The 8,361-nt window shown below is 39.2% G+C and overlaps 1 pseudogene; it reads left to right on the top strand.

Annotated features, from left to right (window-relative positions):
* Nucleotides 1–4,287: 4,287 nt before the first annotated feature.
* LOC141575285 (10 kDa heat shock protein, mitochondrial pseudogene) lies at nucleotides 4,288–4,596 on the top strand (annotated as a pseudogene).
* The last annotated feature ends 3,765 nt before the right edge of the window (nucleotides 4,597–8,361 follow it).

The following is an 8,361-nucleotide window of genomic DNA, read 5'->3' on the forward strand; positions in this document are numbered from 1 at the left end:
GAGTACTTTTGAATCACCCCTGTCCGGGCTTCCCTTATTCTGCCCCCTTTAGCTCTGCCCTCTGTGTTTCTTGCCTCCTCTTCTTTGTATTCAAAAGTAGGAAAACCAGTCCACCCATTTTGCATACTGAAACTGAGGCTTAAAGGACAGAAAGTAGGAAAGTTCGAAGTCGATGTTGAGAGAAGCTCAGCAAAAGCTTAGGGCAAGGCAGAAGTGTCCCTGAAACATTCAGCCTATCTGGGGACCCCAGAAAGAGCAGAGGCAAATTCCGATTTTATGTGGCTGCCAAAGAGGTCGACCCTGCTCTCATCGAGGGTCTGAGGAGCTGTCATCTATGGCATAACCGGTAGCCTGAAAAATTAATTGGCCTGCTCCAGATAGGAGATAAAAGGAAAATTCTGTCCAAGCAGGTGTCACACTAATTTGGCAGGCGGCTGGATGTTGATTTGCATATGTCAACATCCTCTTCCCTTCCCTCTCCCTTGTCCCTCAGTCAGGCTCGTTTCAAGCTGGTCCCTGAGGAGAAGCATCAGAGAAATGCAGCCTTGAAGGAATGAAAAGGAGGCTTTCTAAGGAGAGAAGTCCAGGAAAGAAAGGGGGAACCAGCTATAAACTTACAGCTCTAACTTCCCCTTCCTCTCTGTCCCTGCAGGCTCAGTGGAAGGAAAGGAAAATAAAGTAATGCTATCAAAGGTCTATTTTGTGTACAGGTCTATGCTGAAGGCATTTAAACTAATTTCCCCAACAATCCTGCAAGTCCAAGATCATACCCAAATAAGGAAAATAGAGTTTTGGGGAGGAGGAGTGTCATACAGGTAGTGAGGGGCTGTGTCAGGACACCAGGGCAGGTCAGTCTGACTCAGACTCTAAACTGTTTCTACTGTAATGAGCTGATTGCTTAATGTGTGTGTCAAAGATTAATCAACCCTATAGCCAGTGTAGACACTTAACTGTAGAGCACTGATTTACAGGAGAGGATTCAATTTCCCTAATTCCCAGGGCACCTAGTGACACAAAGGGAAATGACTAATACTGTCACCCACCAACAATAATAACAAAACACAATAGGAGCCACCACTTATCGAGGTCTCAGTGCTAAGCATTGTTTTAAGTGCTTTATAGGTATTATCTAATATTTATCTTCACAATAAATCTATAAGGCAGCCAACAATTATCCTTTCAAGCACCCATGGAACATCTAAAAAACTGATCACATACTAGAACAGACAGCACATCTCATCAGATATTATAAAAAAAAATCAATAGACCACTTTCTTCAATCAAAATAGAACTTAACAACAAAAATATAGTAAGGGTCCCATGCATTTGGAAATGCTTCTATACTTATGAGACAAAAAATAAATCAAAATTGAGATATTTAGAAATTAAAGTTAACTGTGGGAAGCAGATAAAGTGATATTTAAAAGGAGATGTGTGGATTTAAATGCTTATATAAGAAAGGCAAAAACTAGAAAAAAGCATTTAACTCAAGAAATTTAAAAAGAACAGACTAATCCAAAAGAGAGTAGGAAGAAGAAATCTTAAGACAAAGTCAAAATCTAATGAACTAGAAAATAGAGATACTACAGAGGATCAAGAAAACTTTTTGATAAGCTCAATCAAGAAAAAAAGAAGGACTAAATTAAAAATATCAAAACATTTTAAAGGGAATATACCTGCAGATAAAGTAGAAAATTTAAAGTAATAAGGAAATACTGTAAAGAACTTCAGGTCAATAAATTTAAATTTTTTGGTGAAATGGATACCTTCCCTTAAAATGGATAAACAATCCTATAATGGCAATATTATTATTATTATTATTGTTGTTGTTGTTGTTGTTGTTGTTATTATTATTTTCACAGATGAGGAAACTGAGGAACAGAAAGGAACTTGTTCAGATTTGCATAACTAGTAAGAAATAGAGTCTGGATTTGAAGGCCAAGTCAGTGGACTGCTAATTCACCTTTCCTCCCTCCCACACTTCCTGAGCACCTTCCATTGTGTGAGGAATTATAGGAATTGAAGACAAAGTTCTTACTCTCAGGAAACTCCCAATCTAGGAGAAGAGACTAGGACTGGAAAAAGGGTGACTCCAGTGAGGTACCTAGGTCACAAAATTTAAAGATGAATTTACTGTCACTTGCAGAATTCTCCTTAAATTTTGCACTCTGGTCTTGATTCTGCTAATAAGCATAATCACCATGGCAAAGTTACATGCCTTCCACATCTTGAAACAGGTAAGAATTTTGAGCTATGGATGTAAGGAAAGGGCATTCCAGGCAGGGGGGACTAGTATGAGCAAAGGACAGAGCAGGGAAGCAGCATGATCCCTGGTGGGAACTACAAGCAGTTTGATATTTCAGAGGCATACAAATCAGTGCAAGGTAGAGAACTGCAGCAGAGAGGCTAGAAAGAGATGTCATGTTATCATAGGTCCTAAGGACCTAACGATTTAAGCAGAGGAGTGATACACAGGCAAAGTCAAATTTTAGAATGACCCCTCTGGCTGGAATGAGGATGGTGATGGGGCAGGAACAATGCTGAAGGCAGAGATGACTTTGGAGGCCATAGCAGCATCCAGGCAAGAAATGAAGAGAGCCTGCACTAGGGCATTAGCAGTTGAAATGGAAAATAGGAAGTGGATTTAAGAAGTATTTGAGATGTAAAGTTGTCAAGACTTAGTGGTTGAGTGAATGTGGGAGAAGAAAGTGTGAATGGAATCAAGAATGAGGCCTCTCACCACCCAGTTTCTATCACAAATAACAGGAATGCATAGTGGCAATACTAACTTCCATCTCTTTCTTGATTCATACGTACATCCAATAATCTATCCATTTTTTATTCACTCATTCATTCATTTTTTGATTCATACATGCATATGTCCATCCAACTATATCTATCCTTCCATCAAATTCTTGTGATTGTCAAAGCACATGAAGAATATGTATATAAAAAGATATACTACTTGGCCTTACTCATTTATTCATTCAATCACTAAACATTTATTGATCTCCTCCTGTGTGCCAGATATTATTCAGGGTAATGGAGAGATAGCAGTGAAGAAGCAAAAAAGGTCCTGTTTAGGGATCTAATGTGCTACTGGGAGATACAAATAAAATGCTATGAAATAATATAATTTCAGGTAGTGAAACTTCTTTGTAACAAATGAAACCAGAGATCCTTAGAGAAATGGCCGATTCTAGGGATGGGGCAGGAAATATATAAGCCTGGAGCATCTTGCAGTGCCAGAAAGAAAGGAAGGACTCAAACAAAAACACAACAATGGAAGTGATCAAAGGGACATAAGAGCTAACTTGAAAGAGCTCCCAATAACCAAAATTGGAACAATCTGAGCAATAAAATTAAGTATTATCCAAAGTATAAAATAAGTATTCATGAGTCCATACTGACTTAAATGAATTGACTAAATAAACAAACAGGGAAGAAGAGACAAATCTCCCTTGCAGAATTTCAAATAATTTACATACATACTCCACATTCAAGGAGGTGGAGTACAACTCCCCCTCCTTAAGTGTGGGCCGTACATAATGACTTCATTCCAAAGAAAACAATGTGGAAAGAGGTGAGGAGTAACTTAACAGTGGAGAAATGTGGCAAACTTAAACTCAGCCAGGTGATCAACAATAACATCAACAGTAATAAGTCATGCTGATTGATATGATGTAATGAGAATTGCACTTTTCTTCTGTAGTTCCCTCCCCTAAAGCCATAACCCTAATCTAATCATGAGAAATCTCAGACAAATCCCAATTGAGGAACATTCTGCAAAAAACCTCACAAATATTCGTCAAAAGTGTCAAGGTCATCAAGAACAAGGAAAGTCTGAGAATCTATGTCACAGTCAAGAGGAGTCTAAGGCGATACGATGACTAAATGGAACGTAGCATCCTGGAAATGAAAAAAAAATTAGGTAAAAATTAAGGAAATCTGAAAAAAATATAGACTTCAATTAATAATAATATACCAATATTGGCTCAATAGTTAGTGACAAGTGCACCATACTTAAGCAAGATATTGTTAACAAGGAGGGAAACTGGGTGTGCACTGTATGGAAACTCTGTACTGTCTTTGAAACTTTTCTGTAAATCTAAAACTATTTTAAGGTTAAAAATTTATTTTTAAAAAATACTTTGAAGGAAAATAAAACAAGGTAGAGGATAGCAAATGATAGAATGGTGTATATTTTAAATATCGTGGTCCAGGACTGCAGGTTTCTCCTTGCAGTGGTGGTGGGAGAGCAGAGTATGCACGGTGGCAGCCGGAGTCATGGCAGAACAGGCATTTAGAAAGTGTCTTCCCCTCTTTGACTGTGTATGAGTTGAAAGGACTGCAGCCAAAACTGAAACCAAAGGAGGCATTATGCTTCCAGAAAAATCTCAAGGAAAAGTATTGCAGGCAACAGTAATAGCTGCTGGATGGGGTTCTAAAGGAAATGGTGGAGAGATTCAACCAGTTAGCATGAAAGTTGGAGACAAAGTTCTTCTTCCAGAGTATGGAGGCACCAAAGTAGTTGTAGACGACAAGGATTATTTCTTATTTAGAGATGGTGACATTCTTGGAAAATACGTAGACTGAAATGTCACTCTTAAAATGGCATCACATGAAGCTGCCCATTCCACTGAAGTTCTGAAATCTTTTCATCATGTAAATAATTTCCAAGTCATGTCTCTCTTTTATAACAAACTAATAATATCCAAACTAAAAAAAAAAATAGATGTCCAGGAAGTCCTCCTTAAAGTGGTATTAAAACAGAGCCTGAATGAAGTGAAGGGAGATCAATGCAGAGATATTAAAGGAAAGAACTTATCAGGCAGAGGGATCAGCAAATGTGAAGATCTTGAGATTAGGGCACATTTGATATGCTCAAAGTCATGAACCTGTAGTGACGTAAATGACAAGACTACTTGGAGAGGTAGGCAGGGGTGAGATTACGTGGAGCCTTTTTAATTTAACTTAATTTTTATTTTATTTTAGCCTATGATTTTTTAAAAATTGTGGTAAAATGTGCATAACATAAAATTTACCACCTTAACCATTTTTAAATATACAATTATTATTACATACATTCACATTGTTGTGCAACCAATCTCCAGAACTCTTCATTTTATAAAACTGAAACTCTATACCTATCATATGAAGCCTTTTAAATCATAATAAATATATTAGTTTCCTCTGACTGCCATAACAAATTTATACACCTTGGTGACTTAAAGGGACAGAAATTTATTTTTTCTGTCAAAAGTTCAACATCAGCTTATATATATTCATAGTTCTTTTTTTTTCACTGCTGTGAAGTGTTTCATTGAATGAATATACCACAATTTATTTAGCCTTTCTCCTATTGATGCACATTTGGGTTGTTTCCAGTTTAGGGCTATTATGAATAAATTTGCTATGAACATTCTTGCACATGTTTTATTGTCCATGTGTGCACTCATTTATCTTGGGTATATACCTAGGAGTGGAATTGTTGGATAATAGGGAAGGTATATGTTAATTTTAGTAGAGACTGACAGTTTACCTAAGGCCTTTTCCCAGTGACATTGCCACCACCATATCCTTGCCCACATTTGGTGTTGTCAGAATTTTAGCATTCTGGTACGTACATAATAGTATCTCAGTGTGATTTTAATTTGCATTTTTCTGATGAACAATATTACTGAGCATCTTTTCACTGGACAACTTCTAGCAGAAGGGAGACATACTTGATTTAATATTCTTAAGATTACTCTGACACCTGAGTTTAAAGGTAAGGAGCAGGGATGGAAGTAGGAAGACCAGTTAGGAAGTCATTACATTAGTCTAGGTCAAAGAGGATGATGGCTCGAACCAGGATGGTAATGATAAAGTAGACGTGAGGTGGTCAGATGCAGAATATAGTCTGAAAACATAGCTTACAGAGCTAACTGATAGATTGGATATGGAGACTGAGGGAAAGAGGACTCAGGACTGACCCCTAAGTATCTGACTTGACCATCCAGGTAAATGGAGATGCCTCTTGGAAAGAACTGGACTGTAGAATTGTGCAGGGAATGGTGAACAAGGAGGCTCAGGGAATCAAGAATTCTCTTTTGGACTCAGCAAGTTTGAGATTCCTGTTAAAGATACAAGTGGAGATTTCAGGTAGGCATTAGATACCTGAGTCTGGAGCTCAGAAGAGAGGTCCTAACTAGAGATATATTCATCAGTATGTGAAAGCAGCATTTTTGTTCCTTTCCTGTTTGCCCATTTGTTCCCCTCTAACCTTGAGAGAACCTAATTACAGGAATGAGATCACTAGGCAATTTAAACTAACTCCTGACCTATGCTCTCCTGAATGCACACCATGCCTTGCCTAACCTATTGATTCTTTTCTTAAATAAAAAGAAGAAAGAAGAATTAAGTAGTTAAAAAAATGACTATACACCTTAGCAATCCTGCAGGCAGATCGCCCAGGCAAGATAACATCTGAGGAGAAAAGTGCAGCCAGTTTGCACACAATGGAGAATGATGCAGAACCCAACCACCTGCCTCAATGATTCACGGAGATTCCTCCCCACTCTCTTTCCCCTTTAAGAACTGTCATGGCTGAGTAGACTCTTTGGAGTTGGTCTCAGGACATAGGTCCACCTTCTTGTCAGATTGTCAGCTTTTCTAATTAAAGCATCTTTCCTTTCTACTGACTCTTATCTCTTGATGAATGGCTTTGAGCAGCAAGCAGCTGAACCTGAGTTCAGTAACATATAGGAAGTATTTAAAGACTGATGCTAGAGAAAATTATTTAGAAATGAATTGGGTAAAAGATGGATCCCTGGGGGCCTTGAACATGTAGAAGGTATAAAGATAGGGGAAGAAGCTGCCAGGAAAACAGGAGGAAAACCATGAGCTTGTTAGTGCTCAGGAAGCCAGGTGAAGGAAGTATTTCCAAAAGAAGGTGTCATCAACTAGGTCAAATGCTGCTGAGACACAGACTAAATGACAACTGAAAATTGACAAATGAATTTGGCGAGTAGCTTTAAGTTACTTCTTATCCAAGGGAGAAGCTAAGAAAAGTGAGGAAGTAAAGGAACCACTTGTGTTGCTCTGAAAAAAAAGCCATCCTTAACCAAGATGTCTAGGGGTAGGGGTGGGGACGTCCCAGAGAGAAAGATGAAATGTTCCAGATTGTTAACATCGAATACTTGTGTCTCATCACCAGCCCAAATGGGGTAATTACTAACTTTTCAGGCTAGAAGGATCATCACTAAACACAAACATCTCTCCTTGTCTTCCAGGGAACTACACCTAAACTTGCAAACAGAAGAGCTTGCTGGCTAAACGGACCATGCTGGGACTCTATTCTTTCATTCATAAAGTATTTATGGAGCCCCTACTATGTGCCAGGTAGTCTTTAGGCTCTATAGAAATAGTAGAGAAAAAAACAGACTAAACTCTCTGCCTTCAGGAAATGATAGCATCTTGTGCCCCTGTATTTTCCTCTAGTCTCATCCTCTTTTGTCCCTGCCCAGAGGCCCTGAGGCTACAGGGCAGAACTAGGCGGATCTAGCCATCACACGCTGAAGGCTGGTAGGACAAAAAACTCTCCCTTTCAGAACAAAGTACAGAGATTAGGCCCCTTGGCATAGGGTAAATTTCCCCCAGAGCCAAACCCAAGCTGGGAGCAGAGGCCCCACATCTGGAGTGCCATTAGTTTGCATGTCACTACAATTATCATGTTGGCTCCAGACAAAGCTGAATCACAATTGAGAACAGGATTTTAAATCACGACTTTCCACAGTCTCATTAGGTAATTGATGCTGATCACATTGCTTAATGGGGACCCATAAAATGCTTGCTATTTATATTACGATGGGCAGAGAAAAGGCTCAACTAACCAGATAATTGACTGATGATATGAGGGAATAGGCTGAAGGGGTGGGAAGAAGCAGGGAAACCTGATGAAGTTTCCCTGCCTCTGACTTTTAGTGTCTTATTGGTGATGATTATTTAACCGGATTCATAGAGACCATGCCCTGGTCTTCACAAAAGCCCAGAGTTGCTCTTCCCAGGAGCCAGGGACTAACATAAGAATTGTCATTTAATAGGATTTTCTGCAGCAGGCTAAATCATTTGCTAAATGAGCAATTTCAATCATCCTTTCCCATCCACTAGGAGGGAGTTAAGCTCACTTCTCCTCCAGCCTATACCCCCAACTCTCACATCCTCATTCCCTCACCAGCTCTTAGCAAGAAAGATGGTCTGGCTGAAGTACAGAAGGTACAGACTGTAGCAAGATGCTGTGGGCCCAACTGAATCCACCTAGGATCATGGGGCTGTAAGAGAGCTGCAGCTCCATTCCCCACACCTGCACACCCCAGAGCA

The sequence above is a fragment of the Camelus bactrianus genome, chromosome 3, assembly GCF_048773025.1.
Source record: "Camelus bactrianus isolate YW-2024 breed Bactrian camel chromosome 3, ASM4877302v1, whole genome shotgun sequence".
NCBI lineage: Eukaryota > Metazoa > Chordata > Mammalia > Artiodactyla > Camelidae > Camelus > Camelus bactrianus.